This window comes from Cupressus sempervirens, chromosome 6, assembly GCF_028749045.1.
Source record: "Cupressus sempervirens isolate cs-2001-9-10 chromosome 6, ASM2874904v1, whole genome shotgun sequence".
NCBI classification, from domain to species: Eukaryota; Viridiplantae; Streptophyta; class Pinopsida; order Cupressales; family Cupressaceae; genus Cupressus; species Cupressus sempervirens.
This window is the reverse complement of record NC_143123.1, coordinates 561,812,975-561,831,741: the sequence shown is the minus strand read 5'-3', so window position 1 is coordinate 561,831,741 and position 18,767 is coordinate 561,812,975. Positions and strand designations below refer to the sequence as shown.

The window sequence follows — 18,767 nt, the reverse complement described above, 5'->3', positions numbered from 1 at the left end:
TACAGAATTTCTGTTATACTGTGTCAAAATTTTGAAGATGAGGGGGTTTATGCCTATTTCTATATTATTCCTCATCGTACTAGCAAGATGAAGACAAAAACAATGTTGCTATAAAATAGTAATCAAATGGGAATCATATCAATAGTTCTACTAGTCATATCAAATTTTAAACATAGAACTTCAACTCATCATCATAGGCATATTAATTAGTTATATGTTCACATATTTTCTGCATCAATCAAATATTATCGTTTGAAAACAAATAAAAGGCACCACTAACGACAGCACGGCTGAAACCCATTGATAGTGACTCTCTCAAACCAGATAACATTCAACGCTAAGAATTAAATAGCTCTTAGACTTCAACTAATCCCAACCCTCTTGCCTTTATGCCTTTTAACCCCCCACCCACTTAAGAATTCCAGAATCCAGGCTAACCTGGAGCAATTAATTCCTATTTAGATAAAGTTCATCTAGGAAGAGGCCAGTTAATATTCTTGATCTAGTTGCTGATTCCAGCACTCGATTTTCCAGCTACTTCTACTATCCACATACCATCTGGTCAGCAGGATTATATGGTTCAAGTGTGTAAATAACTGAAACATTGAATTTAATTCTTAAATTGTGTGATGGAGTATTCTATGGCGAAAAGATGTATTAAAATCAGAAACTAAAGGTTATAAAACAAGGAATTCCATATAGCCAGGACCACAATCAGAGATTACATAAAGAAAACCCAGCAGAGTTCACTAAAATCTCTAGACTTGCAAGTACAGCGAAACTCTGCTGAAGTCTTGAACAAACATAATCCAACCAACAGTAAACCAAGGTGGACAAAAATCCAGGATCTCCAGAGATGCCAAAAGAGATATCTAAAAGACAACAAGTAGACCTAATTGGGATACACAAAGAGAAACAAATTTTTAATTAACTAATTATTTTCAAGAAATTAAATAAGTTGAGCATCTTAACATGGGACTAGTAGTTCAAATCAGACACGTTCTAATGTTGGTCCTCTTCAAGATGATTTGCCACCAAGTTCCACTCCTTGGGAATGAAGAGCACACGATTATACTGAGAGGGGGGAGGGGGTGAATTAGTATAATAACAAATTTGTCAATTTAAAACGTTTATCCAAACAATTAACTTCAAATGCTGAAATGAACAATTATGCACATAACACAGTAACACAGAATTTACATGAAAACACAATGCAGGAGAAAACCACGACAAATAAATGCTTTTATATAACTTGTTCGTTTATAATGATTTGTTGGCTACAACCTACTAGAGGCTCCAACCCCTAAGTTTATGAGCACCGACTCACTGGAAGCTCCAACTCCCACTCTTTGCAGGCTCCGACCTACAGGAAGCTCCAAGTCCCTTTGTTGTCTTCCTGAGCACCAACCCACTGCCAACAAACTGCTTTTCCACCTTATCAATGTTGCTTGCTCAACTGATGATGGATGCTTTAAATTCAAACTTCCTTTTCTTTAATCTGATATTTTTTAATATACATTCACCTCTGAAAACATCCCTCTTACATTGTCTTCAATGGAGCAGCGGTCCTTCTTATTTTTCTTTTATAATTCTAACATACTTATAACATATTGTAGATATTTCAAATCTAAATCTGAACATATGCTCTATTAAAACTCCTTTGATCAATTTGCTCTATTCACTCTTCTCTAATTTGTTCATTACATTATATATAAGATTTAATAAATTTGAATATATATTTCTTTAATCTCCAGTCACTTACTTCATATATGTTTTCTTCTTATCTGCACACACTCTACTCTTCTGAATTTTCTTCTCTTATATTTTCATATTCTTCTCACACTTCATTTTTTTGAATGATACATCTCTCTTTATTTATATATATATTTAATTCAAAAAGACATGTCTCTTAGCAAAAGATAACTATAATCTTATCTTTTTCAACCATTTCATTTATATCATAATTTATAAACATACTTTTTAACACACTTCTTTTTGCCTCTTTTAGTTCTGTCTTATGGTTTGAATAAATTGGTTTCTATAATGGAAGGCTGATTATAATTGACCTGCATACGTATGAATATTCTACCATATCTCAAATCCCTGCGATATATATATTGTTCTTTTGGTTTGCCATGAACATTCCAACACATGACATCCTTCTAAATTTTATTTCTCCTTACACAAATCTGTGGTTTAAACACTATGAACTTCCAATATGTTTTGGTTCACTTTACATCTCTATGTTGTCATTGCTTCCAGAATTGTCAAACTTGTGAGACTTGTATCATTCACAACAGGGTACTTAGCTTGCCGTTGAAAACACACATGCGATGCATATACAATTGTTATATTGTTTCAGATGTATCGAGTTCATTGTATTGGCTTTTTCTTAATTCCCAGCATAATTATGGAAGTCAACGTTTACTTCTAATTTTTATTTTTCTATGTATTTGCTTGCTCATTCAATCTGATATCTCTAATGACATTATTCCTCAATATGTAGCTAATGATTTTTCTCAGGTTTATCATCTTGTCTGATTGCACATGATTGTCGTCAATCAAATTATCACCAAAGTGATTCATTATCCAAGTGCTTGTCAATACTTTTTATCACTGCAAATTCTTTGGCGCTGACTATTTTCCCACTACTTTAATTCCCACATCAGATCATATTTGCGTAACATTCCTGTCTTTTGTACATATTAGTCTTCGGCTGTAACTCTCCCAATGTTGCTTGTATAGAACTATATTACTCGACTTCATCATCTTTTCTATAACAAATCTTCCTTATGGTCCGCATATGCGAAAATGATATCTGCATATTTGTACCACTATCGTAAATCTACAACTTTGCCTGTTTCTTATCAGAATTCATCTTGTTGCTGTTCCATTGTCTTTTCATATTTGACCATCATTGTTGTAGTCCATCTTTGCTAACAAATGAATTTATTGAATGAAATGTATTTGGCTTTTGAACCCTGAGTTGTTCATACACATAGGTATATTCATATTTCCAAGTTAACATCTTTGTCACTGGTCAAACAGGAAGTCTGCAATACAGTAGATTATTATTGTTTCTTATATTACTCTTGCTGCCGATAACCTCTATTATCTCCACAGCTGCTCATATATGATTAATATCATTTTGCACGTTACAAAGTTCATGTCATTGCTATCCATCTATGGCTATGATATACCCTGCATCTTAAGCTTTTGTTTTGTCATTTTATCAGGCCTTTCCAGTATGCCAGTCACTGTTTCAATTCATGTGATTACAATTTATTTTCCTGCCAGACTTAACTCGGTTCAAACTTCATTGACTCTGCAGACTCATCATGAATAATCACTGGATGTATTTCAGTCAATGTACAGCAGCAACTTGATCTTTATCTTGGAAAATAAATCGCTGCTTCTATATGTCTTTGTGAAGGCCAGTTAAAGTTGATGTATATTGTTGTCTTCATCTTTCATTGGGCTTCCTGACCGACTCTCCACTACGAAGAAACTTATTGCTTCTTTCCCTGTAACAGGTTTGATGATTTCCGATTATAAATTGTTTGGCTTTAATTCCCTACCATCTGATATTATCACCATTCATGGTGTTGTTATTCTTTGTGTTAATTAATCTTTTAGTGTCTGTTTACTATCTTCACATGATTGACTACATAGAAATTGCTCCTATTCATCACTGATAATACTGAACACTTTACCCAACCCAAATATGATCTCTTTGCATCTTCATTCTATATGTCATGGCTGTGCATTGATGTTTTTGCTGTAGTATTCTGTCTCTAAGCTGCTTACTATGATTCCTATATTGATCCAAGATTCTTCTGAATACAACTTCATCTTTTCATCACTTTGATATTGATAATAGTTGTACTAACAATCTGATTGTTACTAGTGAAGCCCTTTGACATCAATGACAATTCTTCCATCAAGAAATCTGAAAAAAAGGAGACAAATTTAAACTTTAGATAAGGCATTTGATTTCCTCAGCCAGAATCATGAGACACCATGAAAAGTCATCAGCCTTATCTTTTGGAGAAAAGAGACTGAAAAAAAAGAATCAGTTAAAACTCTCATAGCCATAGGAAGAATGAAGTATGAAAACCCATCTTTATCCAATGCAACCCCTCCAAGGCCGATATTACTTGGGTTGCCTCAAGAATAACCATGGGGTCCTTTCAATAAATTCTAGAAGGAAGGGGTCCACTTGCCAAAGTCATTCACTTTTTTAAAACCTTGAGGACCAGGGAGAGCACAATGAGAGGAATGGTCATGGGACAAGGAGATCATGAATCTATAGATCCAACAGAAACTAATAATCGGTCACTTCGCACTGCGGGAAAATGATTCTGACAAGTCTTGAGAGATTATAGTAAAGTTAAAACCTTGGGCCTTATTGTCCTCTGAAGATATGTTAGTTGCACTTCATTTAAGAGCATTAATGTTATCCCTAGTATGGCAATTATTATGAGAGTAGCTAAATAAAAAGTGTTGCAGTTCGCTCGCTGAATCAGCAATCAATTTTAAAATCAATGTTTCTAACATAACAGTTGTATCCCATAGCCAAAATGTAAATCCCTTTTAAATCACAACTAAATCACTTTTGAATTACAACCTTATGCCAAGACATCTCATTTTCTAATTAAAAACAAGATCTTGCAGAAAGAATAGAGACAAATAAGTGTTTTTTCCTCAAGATTGCATCTTCAGGCAAGAACTTGAATGCCTCCAATTGTAATTTTAGACCTAACAACCCCAAGAGCATCTTTAAAATCAGCACAATGTAGTAATCAGCAGCCTTAAAAACCTCCCTCAAAGGTTGAAGATCAGGAAAAGGGGAAAGAAGCAGAGGATGAAGATCCCGAGCACCTTCTCAATAAAAGCACAGTTCCCATTTTTAATAATCCTAAGATGGCCTTCCTTAATTGTATAAGCCTGTCTTTAAAATCAGCACAATGCAGTAATCAGCAGCGTTAAAACCCTCCCTCAAAGGTTGAAGATCAGGAAAAGAGGAAAGAAGCAGAGGATAACGATCCCAAGCATCTTCTCAATAAAAGCATGGTTCCCATTTTTAATAACCCAAAGATGACCTGCCTTAATTATTTAAGCCACATATTCAATAGTATGCAAAAAAACTGAGCCTTTACTAATCAAATTCATTCCTGGAAATTTTGAATCAACTTCATCAGGATATTGGTAGTTGAGAATTTTTCCCCAGAGCTGGTCAAAATTCCTACACCACCTCCACATGAGTTTCAATTGCAAATGCTTGTTTATTCAAGGCTACTTGCCTAAGATCAAATGCATCAACTTTCTTTGGTATGGAAACTTTCCCTCAGTTAACTCCAAACACCATTCTTTGTTTTCCAGAGAACCAACCCATAAATTTTCCAAACAAAGAATCCAGCTCCTTAAGGAAGGATGAGGTGACAGTTAAAATAAGAAATATTTTGATGAGCAGAGCCTTAAGGACTATTTTCAAAAGAGTCTTATGTCCGGCTAAAGATTATTAAGAGTGATTAGATAACTCCACAACGTCCCCAAGATCCTGGAAGACCAAAACAACTTCCACAAAAGAAAATGGCAAGAATGGATTGCCTCAACAATGCAAGATTGATTGAGTATTAATAATGAGCATACTAGACATACGAAATGTACAAAAAAACCTTTCTTTTTAAGACAATATGATGAGGTAGGATGACAACTACCCTTGATACAAACATTAAATGGATGAAGTAATTAAAAAAATGCTCAGTGACCAAAAGTTCAAACAAAATCACCACAGTCTCATTATAAGGAACTTCTAGAATGCCACCTAGGACAAAACCCCTCTCCCAAAGACAGAAAAAACAAACAAGCTTATGCATAGACGACTCAATGATATCCCCAAGGACTGTATACATCATTTATATACAATCAAGTACTCCCCAACAACAAGGAAAAACAGAGACATGATATGCCCCTAAATGAAGAAGCTCCAATGCAGATGACATATTGCCTAAAACCAAAAGACAATCCAAGCAATAGATCTCCCCTTAGGAAGAAACAACTTCACTGAACGATGAAGAAGTCACTCAATGTCCAATTGAAAGGAGGAAGAAAATCTCCAAATAGAAGTCTCTTAAAATTGAGTGGGAAGTGCCAACGTCAAATAAGCCACCACTTAATCATGATCAAACTCAAGGGAAAAACATGCCAAATCAAACGGAGTATATTTGTGAATGTCAATCTCCGAAGACAATAAAGATGAACCAACAACTATGCTGAAACTGATGGCAAAGAGGAGAGAAAAAAGGTCAAATATGTATCCAAATCTGCAATATGGGACTCTGCAAACAAGTCCGAAATACTTGCCAAATACTCATCCCACAAAGCAAGATACGAAAAAACTATGATCAACCTGTTGAAGGGAAGTTCTCAAAGTTGAAGAAGTAGGTGATGAAGTAGAAAGCATAATACTGCTCTCAAGAAAACTAAGATTCAATTGACCAAACTTCTCCTCACAAAGCATAGTTCCCCCTTGATGGAAGGGAGTGAACATCAGCCAAACAAACATAAGTCATCATCAAGAGCAAAATGAGAAAAGAAATACAACTGAGATGAATGATCAACTACCCCTGCAGCAATGATATATCTAGTCCCCATGTACCTAATGTGTACATAATCAAGAGTAAACGCAACTACCCTTGTGCGCTATGAGTAATTTCATAGCCTGCAAGCAGATAGATGACAAGGAGAGTAAACAAAGTACATCATTAAAAAATCCCTCTGCCAATTGAACCTCTTCCACAACCTTCATATATTTATTGTTATCTGCCAAAACATTTGGTGCTAAGTTGTCAATTAGGATTCCAATTCGGGTATAAGTAAATGACAAAGCAATTTTTTCCTTGGGTAGGTCTTCGACTTCATCCATACATATGTATTTTAAATTTATATATATAGGCTACACTATAAAAGTTATATATACAATATTAAAAAGAAGAGTGATACTCATGAGTCCATAATTGCCAATAAAATTATAAATAAAATACTATTGACTATACAGGAGTGCTTGTTAACCATAGAAAAATTATCACATTTGTTACCTTCCCATACTTAGATGATAAGCTCTTATCGTCACCCCCAAGCACACTACATATCACAGAATTCATTACTATTGATATGCAAGAATGGCCTTGCATATACATGGATCAATGTAATGTCCCCATCTTTTTAGCATCTCAGTGGAGTTCTTAGCCTTTACATTCTCCGAAGGCTGAGTGGAGAAATAAGGAGAAAGGGAATCATTAAATAAATTAAAATTAAAAGGTGACTTTAAATTTAATTAATATAATTTTCTAAAAACACAACTAATTATTGTATTGGAAAGGGGGAAGCTTCTAGAGTGCATTTTCTAAAAATACAACTAATTATTGTATTGGAAAGGGGGAAGCTTCTAGAGAGTGCAATTAAATAATATCTTATTTCCTTCTAGATAGGTGAAGGAAAAGACTAAATAGAGGCGAGAGCTTCATTGTTAAGCATCTGATTATTGTCAATTGCATTTGATATAAACTTGAGAGAAGAAACTAAGGGTTTCTGATTTCAGTTAATCATTGGAGAGTGTCAATTCTTTAGTGTTGCAAGCATTTGAGGTGGTGAAATATCCACTAAATTTGGCATTCAAGAGAGCTTTATTTTGGAGTTCTGTTTGTGCTTAAAGTTAAGGAATACCGAAGGGTTTGAAGAATATTGATGGCCTAACGAGTGCAGACCTAAAGATTCATCTTTGGCAGCCATTAGTAATTGTTTTTTTTCCTTGTTGCCACAATACGCATGAACAATGTCACGCTACAATATTTATGCTTGACTGCGATTGCAACTTTCATCTCTATCCTTGGGCATCACTATTATCAAGTTCCTCTTGCAACTATTAGTAGTTAGCATTGTAATCTTAGACATATAATTTTGTTGTTGTAAGTGATAATTCAAAATCAGATTTGGTATTGTTGTAGCCATTATTGTAAGTCCATTTGTCTTGGCAAATTCATAGCAACATTGTACATGGGAATGAATTCAATAAAGGAGATATATGTTGCATACCATTTGTTTGACAAAATGTCCATCTAATAGCATATATGATCAGCATAATATTTGTATGCCAATTGTTTGTCAAAATGTTAGTTGGCTGTAGGTGTACATTTCATATCTAGTTTCCATGTATATGCATTGAAAATACGAAAAAGAACTGCACTTGCATGTTAGTTAATTGTAAGAGGTATTGTAATATCATTTGCGAACATTTTGAATTTCTTAGCATCATTCAAACTATATCAAACAATCTAAAACACAAAAAAATCAGAAAAGAGAAAGGCAGCATACAACTGTTTGACAATATTCCTTGAGCTAAAAGTAGTTAGTTTGGGCAAGGGATATTATATTGGTATCAGAGTTTGCTTGCAAAGTGTTTGACAAAATGTCAAACAACTGAATTAGAAAAGAATTTGGCATTTGACAAAGTTATAACTGGTTAGGGTTATTACAATGGTATCAGAGCTTGCATGCAAAGTGTTTGACAAAATGTCAAACAACAGAATTATAAAAGAATTTGTTATTTGTTGAAGTTAACTGGTTAGGTTTATTACATTGGTACCAGAGCTTGCTTGCAAAGTGTTTGACAAAATGTCAAACAAGTGAATTAGAGAAGAGTTTGTGGTTGACAAAGTTATAACCGGTTGAGGTTATTACAGTGGTATCACAACTAAATCCTGCCCTGAGGGTTTAGCAATCACATGAAGCCACCCGGGGTTGGATTTCACAGATTTTACACTCGTAGGCAAGCTTTGTTTGACAGGGAACAAGATTTTGACAAGCAACCAGACACCATAGGTGACAAGCAAGAGCGTAGCCCACCAAGAGACAATAGGAATGAGGATCAGGAACAAGGGAATTTTACGGAGCAATGGTTATAGGACAAGAGCGGATGGCTCGGGCTTTGCAGGCACTCACCACCATGGTTGAGCACATGAACCCACAAGACAGACAGAATCAAGAACAAGGGGATAATAGGAGTGCAGTGAGATCACCTAGAGCTTATAGAACTCTTTCCCGAACAGCAAACACGCCCACACGTCCTACCTTTGTTAGAGAGGAATCAGTATAGGAGCTAGCAGAGGAAGCTAAGGATGTGACATTTGCAAATATCCTTATGGCTGCTAATGATGAATGGGAATTATTAGCATCACAAGTACAGGAGAGAATGACGTTTGAGAGGTTTGTGAACCAAAAAAGAGAGCACTACCATGCAGTTAGATAGAATAGGAGACCTCGTGGCGAGGATAATGAATTAAAGTGGGCTACAGGGAAGCTTTCTTTGACTACATTTGATGGGAGTAGCAGAATGACAGCGCAAGCTTGGATTCACAAGCTTGATACCTTCTTAGCACTGAGACCTATGACAAAAGTGGAGACAATAAAATATGCCACGCTACATTTAGAGGGAGTTGCACATGATTGGTGGTACCATGGGATGGTTACCCTTTAGCATAACCAAGTGACTTCATGGACAAGTTTGTAGAGAGGTTTGATAAGAAGGATCCAGAAGTCTACTTCAGGGAGTTGGCACAGTTAAAACAGACAGGCAGAATGGAGTATTTCATTAGTGACATTCAGAGGCTATCTGAAATGGTGTCGGATATCTCAGATAGGAGATTGATTGTTTTGTTCATGGAGGGACTATCTGAACCATTGAAGGTTGATCCATTCAATTTGCAAGAAGCGATTAAGAAGGCTAGAAGTATGAAACAAGCAATCTCAGTAAATAAATTTCAGTCAAAGGGTGCATCATCTAGCAAAGGCAAACCATTATTCAAGAAACCTGACAGTAATGAAACAAAGGCTGAAAATAAAGATAAATCATTTGCTCCTTTGGATACAGAGACATTGAATGATTTAAGGAAGAAAAAACTTTGTTTTTATTGCAAAGGACCCTATGACGTGAACCATGACTGTCCCTTGAGGCCAAACGAGAAAGCAAACAGGGTTATGTGGGCATATTATGAGGATTCTGATTCTGAAAATTTAGACCAGCAATCTGAAAATGAGGAATCAATTAAAGAAAAGGAAGGCACAGATGATATAGGTGTTGAGAAGACTAAGGGTAGACTTAAGGAGGGCTGTCTCACTAGTGTACAACAAGCAGGATGAGAGGGGTATTGGTTGGTCAGTGAGTTATTACTTTTCTTGATATAGGTGCTACTCACAATTTTATTGATTCCAGATTGATTGAGAGGTGTGGGATTCAGACAAAGCAATTTGAGGGTCTGAGGGTGAGAGTAGCTGATGGTTACATCCTCAAATGTGACAAGAAGATTATAGGTCTAGCCCTAGAGATCAACAACTCTGATTTCAAAGCAAATTTTTATATAGTTAACATGGGTAATACATATTTAGTTCTTGGCATGTCTTGGTTACATGATATAGGGGAGTTCACTCTCAATTTGAGAGATATGGAGATGAGGTTTCAATCAGAAGGGAAGGCCCATATACTTAAGGCCATTCATGACAGTGGATTTAAGATGATGTCTTGCAGACACATGGAGATCTTGTTGAGACATGACTAGGTTGAGTAGGCAGCCCATTGCACTTTAATGCCATCACAGGGGCAGCAAAAATCAGAATATCACCCGGACATACAGGAATTGAGAATCAAGAACTACAAGGTTTTCAGTGAAATACTACTAGGTAGACCTCCAGATAGAGGTATTGAGCATATTATTGAGTTAGAGGAGGGTGCTAAACCCATCATGATCACACCCTACAGGCATCCAAAGAGATTGAAATTTGAGATTGAGAAAACCATCAAGGAACTACTTGCTATGGGGCACATTAGACCAAGTAAGTCTCCTTTCGCTTCTTCTGTGGTTTTGGTGAAGGATGGTAGTCTTAGGTTGTGCATAGATTATACAGTCCTAAACAAGAAGACTATCAAAAACAGGTATCCCATCCCACAAATTGATGAGTTATTAGATGAGCTACATGGAGCATGTTTCTTCTCCAAAATTGATTTGAGATCAGGCTATCATCAGATCCAAGTCAGAGTGCAGGATATAGAGAAGACGACATTCAGATGTCATTGTGGCCATTTTGAGTTTGTAGTTATGCCATTTGGGCTAACTAATGCTCTAGCTACTTTTTAGTCTACAATGAACAGGGTTTTTCAGCATCAATTAAGGAAATTTGTGTTAATCTTCTTTGATGACATCCTAGTGTATAGTAGGACATGGGATGGGCATGTGCGGCACTTAGACACTATGTTGAGCATTTTGAGCAGGGAGTCTTTGTATGCAAAGGAGTCCAAATGTGATTTGGGATTATCAAAGTTATTATATCTAAGTCACATTATCAGTGCTCAGGGAGTATGCATGAATCCTGAAAAGATTCGTGCTATTATTGAATGGCCTACTCCAGTCAACCAAGCACAGTTGAGAGGATTTTTGGGGCTGTATGGGTTCTACAGGAGGTTTGTTAGTGGATATTCTAGGCATGCAGCACCCTTAACAGACTTGATGAGAAAAGGGGCTTTCTTATGGACTCTTGAGGCACAAGAGTGTTTTGATAAATTCAAGGAGTTGATGACTTCTTGTCCAATGCTAGCATTACCAAATTTTAGCAAACCTTTTGAGCTGCATTGTGATGCATCTAACAAAGGTGTTGGAGTGGTGCTTATGGTGGACAAACACCCGATTGCTTATGAGAGTAGGAAGCTCATGGGACCTAAGAGGAGCTTCAACATTTATGCTAAGGAAATGTTGGCCATAATGCATGCTTTGGCCAAATTCAGGCAATATTTAGTGGGTAACAAATTCAACATAGAAACCGACCACAATAGCCTGAAACATTTCCTGGGGCAGCAAGATCTTAATGGCAGGCAACAGAAATGGGTAAGTAAATTATAGGCATGTGATTTTGATATTACCTATTTCAATGGGACACAAAATGTAGTAGCAGATGTCTTGTCACAAAGACCACACTTAAGCTTAATGACCGATATATCAGAGGATTGGAGACATTTGATCATTGCAGAGTATGCATAGGATACGTGGGCATCGGGATTCATAGATGAATCGATCCAGAATAGTGATTGCACCCTTGTGAATAAGATCATCATTTACAAAGGGCGCATTTATTTGGTGCCAAGGTCAGAAGTGAAGAGGATAGTGTTGACAGTTTATCATAACTCACCTACGGCAGGACATCCAGGTTTTTACAAAACCTACCGGCAGATTCGTGACCATTTTTCGTTGAAAGGGCTCAAAGATGAAGTGTTGCAATATGTTAGAGAGTGTCCCACTTGCTAGCAGAATAAATAGGAGCACTCTTACCCAACTAGTTTACTTAAGCCACTTCCAAGTCCTAATAGGAAGTGGGAGTGTTTATCCATGGACTTCATCAATGGATTAATAAGAGCCCAGGGTAGAGACTATATATATGTTGTTGTTGATTGACTTAAAGAGTTTGCCCACTTCTTCCCAATCAACACTACATGCACTGCTACAGGTGGCAGATTTATTCTATAGAGGTATTTAGGTTGCATGGTTTAACTTGAAGTATTGTCAGCAACAAGGATAGCAAGTTTATGAGTCACTTCTAGCAGGAGTTGTTCAGATTGTGTTGGACAAAGCTAACTCCAAGTACTAGCTACCACCCCCAAACAGATGGTCAAATAGAGATAGCAAACAAATGGGTGGAGGGATACCTCAGGAATTACATAGCAAGGCAACAGAAAGCTTGAGTTAAGTGGATATATCTATGTGAATATTGTTATAATTCCACTTATCACATGTCTATCCAGATGTCACCATTCATGGCATTATATGGATATGAGGCACCAAGTTTCATGGATTTGTTGCTATCAGATAATAGAGTGCCCAGTGCTAGAGACTTATTATAGGAGAGCCAGGACATTGTGAAGGCTCTTAAGGATAATATGTTACATCCCAATTTTTGACCTAGCTTGAAATATAGACGTTGAGGTTCACATGAAGTCAGTTGGCAGTTTAATTTGATATAATCTAGTGAAATGGTAAGATAGTTAGTCATTATGATTTCAAGTGAAGATGACATGTTAGTTGATCATTAATCGCAAATTCAGGGAATTAAGATGAAAGGTTAATTGTTATAATTATTTATAATTATATAATTTATAATTTAACTACAGAGAAAATTCTTGCAGGGAGCATGCCGAAGGGGTGGAAGCATTGTCAGAAAAGAATTAGGCATGGTGTCATCATTACTGGGCAAACAAATAGAGGACCTAAGGACTTGGAACAGAATACATTTGTGGAATCACATGAGTTATTTTAATAAATAGTTTAATTGAGTTGTTTAATAAATATTTTAATTAAAATAATTAAATTATTTATAAAACGTATCTTAAAGGATTTTAAATTATATTTTGTCGTAGTATTTTTAATAATTCTTTATAAATATTCATTTAAATATAACCATGATTTGGCACTATTATCATTTAATAATTTAAAAGTTGTATTTTATAATAATGTTCAGATTACAATAATTATATTATTATAATCTTCGAATTTTAATTTTCTAATTCTATTCTCTTTATTATTCTTGCTTTCAACTGATTATTGTTTGGCATGTTTAATAATATTTATGTTTTTAAAATTCATTTAGACTTTTGGGGAATTCGAAATGAATCATGTAACTGTAGGTAGCCGTAGAGACAGGCTTACTATATATATCATGGATTTTCTTTGGCTGTCGGATCCATTCTACTTCCTCCTCTTTCAAAATTCAATTTTTCTTGGCAATCGAACCCTTGATAGATATTCTCAAAGTGAACCTGAGTTCACAGTGTGCCAACAATTGAATTCTTTTATGCCCTAGACCTTTGAGCTGGTAGGCAGAATCATACCAAACATTAAGGTTATTTTTTATTTAGACTTTCGGCAGAGTCACGTAAGACCCTACCACAACCCGTGTACCCTCTTTCATATTCATTTCTTGCAAGGTTTGAATGCGGTATTATTTCTTAAGTTGACAATTATTAATTTAGTGTTAATCCTTATAAAGGAGACACCGTTTCAAGTTATGCTTGCTTGACATTGTGTAACATTTGTTGGATGAATTTTCATGGTCATTAATCATGTGACTGATTTCTGTTCTGCGTAATTTCTCTAATGAACAAGAGATTGTTTCCTCTTGCCGCGAGTCTGATAGCAGGGTTGGTAGAATTCCTTCAAATGCAAGTTGATACCAGATTAGGTCACGAAAGCAAGATTAGATGCAACCCATTTAATGCATTAGTCTGCCGTATTTCTTGTAAGACTTCTAAACCATTAATTTGGATTTCATTCATATGCCATTAGTTCTGGTCATAACCCTTCTAAGTATCAGCATGTGATAAGAAGACATTGATTAATGATTAAGCCTGTCGTTTATTATCATTTACAAGTTTGTTATAGAGATAATATGACAGTGAATAGCGTATAAAGTTTGTTGTTCTTCTTGTAAGTCTGCCTTATACCTATTAAGTATGTTGTCTTCCTTGAAAAGTCTGCCAATTGCCTTTTTATTACTGCACTGATTATAAATAAGTCTGATATTTTCTTTCATTTATATTTATTTCCGAGCATGAATAATTTCTTTGGATCATTCATGGTAAATGGCAAGAAAGTTATAATCCCAGTTGGAAGTCAATTACATCCTGTTATAATATAAATAACTGAGAGAAGATATTGAAACCCGTTAACTAAGTAATTCACCAAGCGAAGATGCCAGTATATGGTGAAGAAGCTGTAAAATATCTTTGTGATCTTTAATCTGATTTCACCTAGGAATCACCGGCTTGGAGGCCTGAATAGGGTGAGGAGGTGAAGAGGTTGATATCAGTACTCATATATTGAAACAAAAAAACATATCTATATGCATGTTTTCACTCAAGAAGAATGTTGTCAATTTTGACATCTTCAAAGAATATAATCATAGAAAGTGAAATAATTATTGTATGTAATCTTCTTGAATAATTGTTAAAACTGTTTGGTCTGAGAATTCCAGATACCTGGGACTCACCCAACTGTGTAACCGAAAAGATGGGTGATCATCAATAAAATGAACCAAAATCAGTTATGACATTTCAATATTTATCTTTTAATATGAATTAATTAATGGCTGATGCATATTCTTGTTAAGATGATCTCCTGCTGCCAAGTCGTATGGCGTGTTGATATCTTGATGTTCAGTGGATGGTAAGATGTTCCCTGTCAATTCCGAGTAGAGGGGGCCTTTCTCGTTAGAGATCGTGTGGGGATAAGATTTGGTCCGAGGTTGAGTGGTTAAGCCCCTGACAATGTTTCACCTCTCTCAAAATGTCAGATATGCGTGAGACAGAGATAAGCCATGCATTCAATTGCTTATTGGAAACAGGTATTATCATTTTTATTTATGAGGTAAGATTAAATTAAAGTATTTTATTGTTATCATCATTGTACTTTCATTTATATGAATATTGAATATAAGTATTTAACTAATCTTGATAAACTATCACAGATAAGTAATCGGAAGGAAAAGAAATCCGAAGCCCTAATTGATTGGGTGACAGCTAGAATCTTAAATGATACAATGGTATTGGAAGCCCTAGTTGAATCCTTGGTCGCGGAAGCCCTAAATTGAATCTGTCATCCCGGAAGCCCTAAACTGAATCCGTTGTCGCAGAAGCCCTAAATTGAATTCGCGATCGCGGAAGCCCTAAAATGAATCCGTGGTAATGGAAGCCCTAAGTGAACTGAAGGTAAACAATGCCCTAATTGATACAGTGGTATGTGATACCCTAATTTAAAATAATAGAAGTATTTAATTTGATTTTAAGATAGTGGTTTTTAGATGATAGTTGTCATATGAAATTGTTATAGTGTTTTTGTGGACTAACCCGGGTGGTTACAGAGGCATCCCTAGTTTGATTCGAAATCAGTTTTTCCGAGGTATGTGATTTTCAATTTCTATAATAACTTCTTTTGACGGTAATTCAAGTTTTTAGTTAAGAAATTTTTGTATAATTGTTTTTAACAGTAAATCTTATTCACATGAACATGAATGATATAACTGTCTTCCTATGAAAACAAACTAGTAACTATATTCTTTGAGTATGAAAGGTGTTAATTTAGACCTGGGAAATCGGGATGTTACATAATATCACCAAGGCACAGAATCAACAAAAGCAATATACTAATCAGAAGAGGATTGAGCGGACTTTTGAGGTAGGTGATATCGTATATTTGATGTTGCAGCCTTATTGCCAGTCCAATCTCAAGAAGAGTGGTGCCGAAAAATGTAAGCCACATTATTATGGGCCTTTTAGGGTGATCAAGAGAGTTGGAGAGGTGGCTTACGAGTTGGATTTGCTGGCAAAGAATAGAGTCCATAATATTCTTTATGTGTCACATCTCAAGAAGGCATTAGGACACCAGATTATTCCTTCTACAGTGCTTCCACCCTTGGACGATGAGGAGAAATTGGTTTTAGTACCAAAGGCTATCATTGAGTTCAAGGAGAGGAATTTGAGGAGACGTACTATCAAGGAATACTTGGTGAAGTGGAAGGACCTGCCAGTAGAGAATGCCACATGAGAGAGAAGAAATTTTGCAGCATCCACAGTTGAGATTGCTTGGGCACAAGCAATTTCAAGAGGGGCAGACTGTAATGTCCCCATCTTTTTAGCATCTCAATAGAGTTCTTAACCTTTACATTCTCTGAAGGCTAAGTGGAAAAATAAGGAGAAATTGATTAAATTAATTTCTTATAAAGTCATTAAATAAATTAAAATTAAAAGGTGACTTTATATTTAATTAATTTAATTTTCTAGAAGCACAACTAATTATTATATTAGAAAGGGGGAAGCTTCTAGAGAGTGCATTTTATAGAAATACAACTAATTATTGTAATGGAAAGGGGCAAGCTTCTAGAGAGTGCAATTAAATAATATTTTATTTCCTTTTAGAAGGGTGAAGGAAAAGAATAAATAGAGGCGAAAGCTTCATTGTTAAGCATCTGATTATTGTCAATTGCATTTGATATAAACTTGAGATAAGAAACTAAGGGTTTTTGATTTCAGTTAGCCATTGGAGAGCGCCAATTCTTCAGTGTTGCAACCCTTTGAGGTGGTGAAATATCCACTGAATTTGGCATTCAGGAGAGCTTCATTCTGGAGTTCTATTTGTGCTTAAAGTTAAGGAATAACCGAAGGGTTTGAAGAGTATTGAAGGACTAACAAGTGCAGACCTAAAGATTCATCTTTGGCAACCATTAGTAATCATTTTTTCCTTGCTGCCATAGTACACGTGAACAGTGTCGCACTACGGTATTTATGCTTGATTTCGATTGCAACTTTCATCTCCATCCATGGGCATCACTATTATCAGGTTCCTCCTGCAACTATTAATAGTTAACATTGTAATCTTAGGCATATAATTTTGTTGTTGTAAGTGATAATTCAGAATCAGATTTGGCATTGTTGTAGTCATTATTGTAAGCCCATTTGTCTTGGCAAATTCATAGCAACATTGTACATGAGAATGAATTCAATAAAGGAGATATATGTTGCATACCATTTGTTTGACGAAATGTCCATCTAATAGCATATATGATCAGCATAATATTTGTATGTCAATTGTTTATCAAAATGTTAGTTGGCTGTGGGTATGCATTCCATATCTAGTTTCCATGTATATGCATTGAAAATACTAAAATAAACTACACTTGCATGTGAGTTAAGTGTAAGAGGTATCGTAATATCATTTGCAAACATTTTGAATTTCTTAGCATCATTCAAACTGTATCAAACAATCTAAAACACACAAAAATTACATAAGAGAAAGGCAGTAAACAAGTGTTTGACAATATTCCTTGAGCTAAAAAGCAATCAGTATTGTCAAGGGATATTAGATTGGTATCAGAGCTTGCTTGCAAAGTGTTTGACAACATGTCAAACAACTAAATTAGAGAAGAATTTGGCATTTGACAAAGTTCTAACCGGTTGAGGCTATTACAGTGGCACTAGAGCTTGCATGCAAAGTGTTTGACGAAATGTCAAACAACTGAATTATAAAAGAATTTGTTGTTTGTTGAAGTTATAACCGGTTGGGGTTATTACAATCAACACCTCCTAATAGACCTCCACTCGGCCTTGTAGTTTTCGCACCAAGCATTGGATCAAACCTATTAATTTTACGCAACCATATGGGTACTCCCATAGGTTGGATCCATCATGGCTACTTCCATGAATGTAAACAAAAGTGCTTATCACAAAAATGTGATTATGTTCACTATGGATACTCCCTGTACCGTCTTAAAATGGACGCACTTGCCTTTTAAGACTTTTTAGCTCCCTCCTCTTCATGATTCCTTCTTCGGACCATGGATATGCCTATGCTTGTTCCTCTTTCCCTCTTCTCTCTTCCATTTTTCCACCCTGTCTTTCTGGCATTTTTCCTGGCTTTCTTTGGCACCTAGGACCTATCCTCTCGGACCTGGTCGACTCAAGTTGACCTAGTCTAGACTAGAGAGTCCTCCTAGATCGACATAGTCTTAGACTAGGTCAACATAGTGCCCAAAAGTCCTCGGAGGTTTAATTAGTTTATGATCCGGATATGCCTATGCTCATTCCTCTTTTCCTCTTCTCTCTTCCATCTTTCTACCCTATCTTTTTGGTATCTTCCCTGGCTTTCTATGGCACCTAGGACGTATCCTCTCAGACC

At 35.8% G+C, this 18,767-nt stretch overlaps 1 protein-coding gene across 2 annotated transcripts in view; it reads right to left on the bottom strand.

The window, feature by feature from the left end:
• Positions 1-18,767, bottom strand: part of LOC149553507 (indole-3-glycerol phosphate synthase, chloroplastic-like) — a 237,079-nt gene that overhangs the window by 98,241 nt on the left and 120,071 nt on the right. The gene's annotated exons all lie outside the window — the stretch shown is intronic.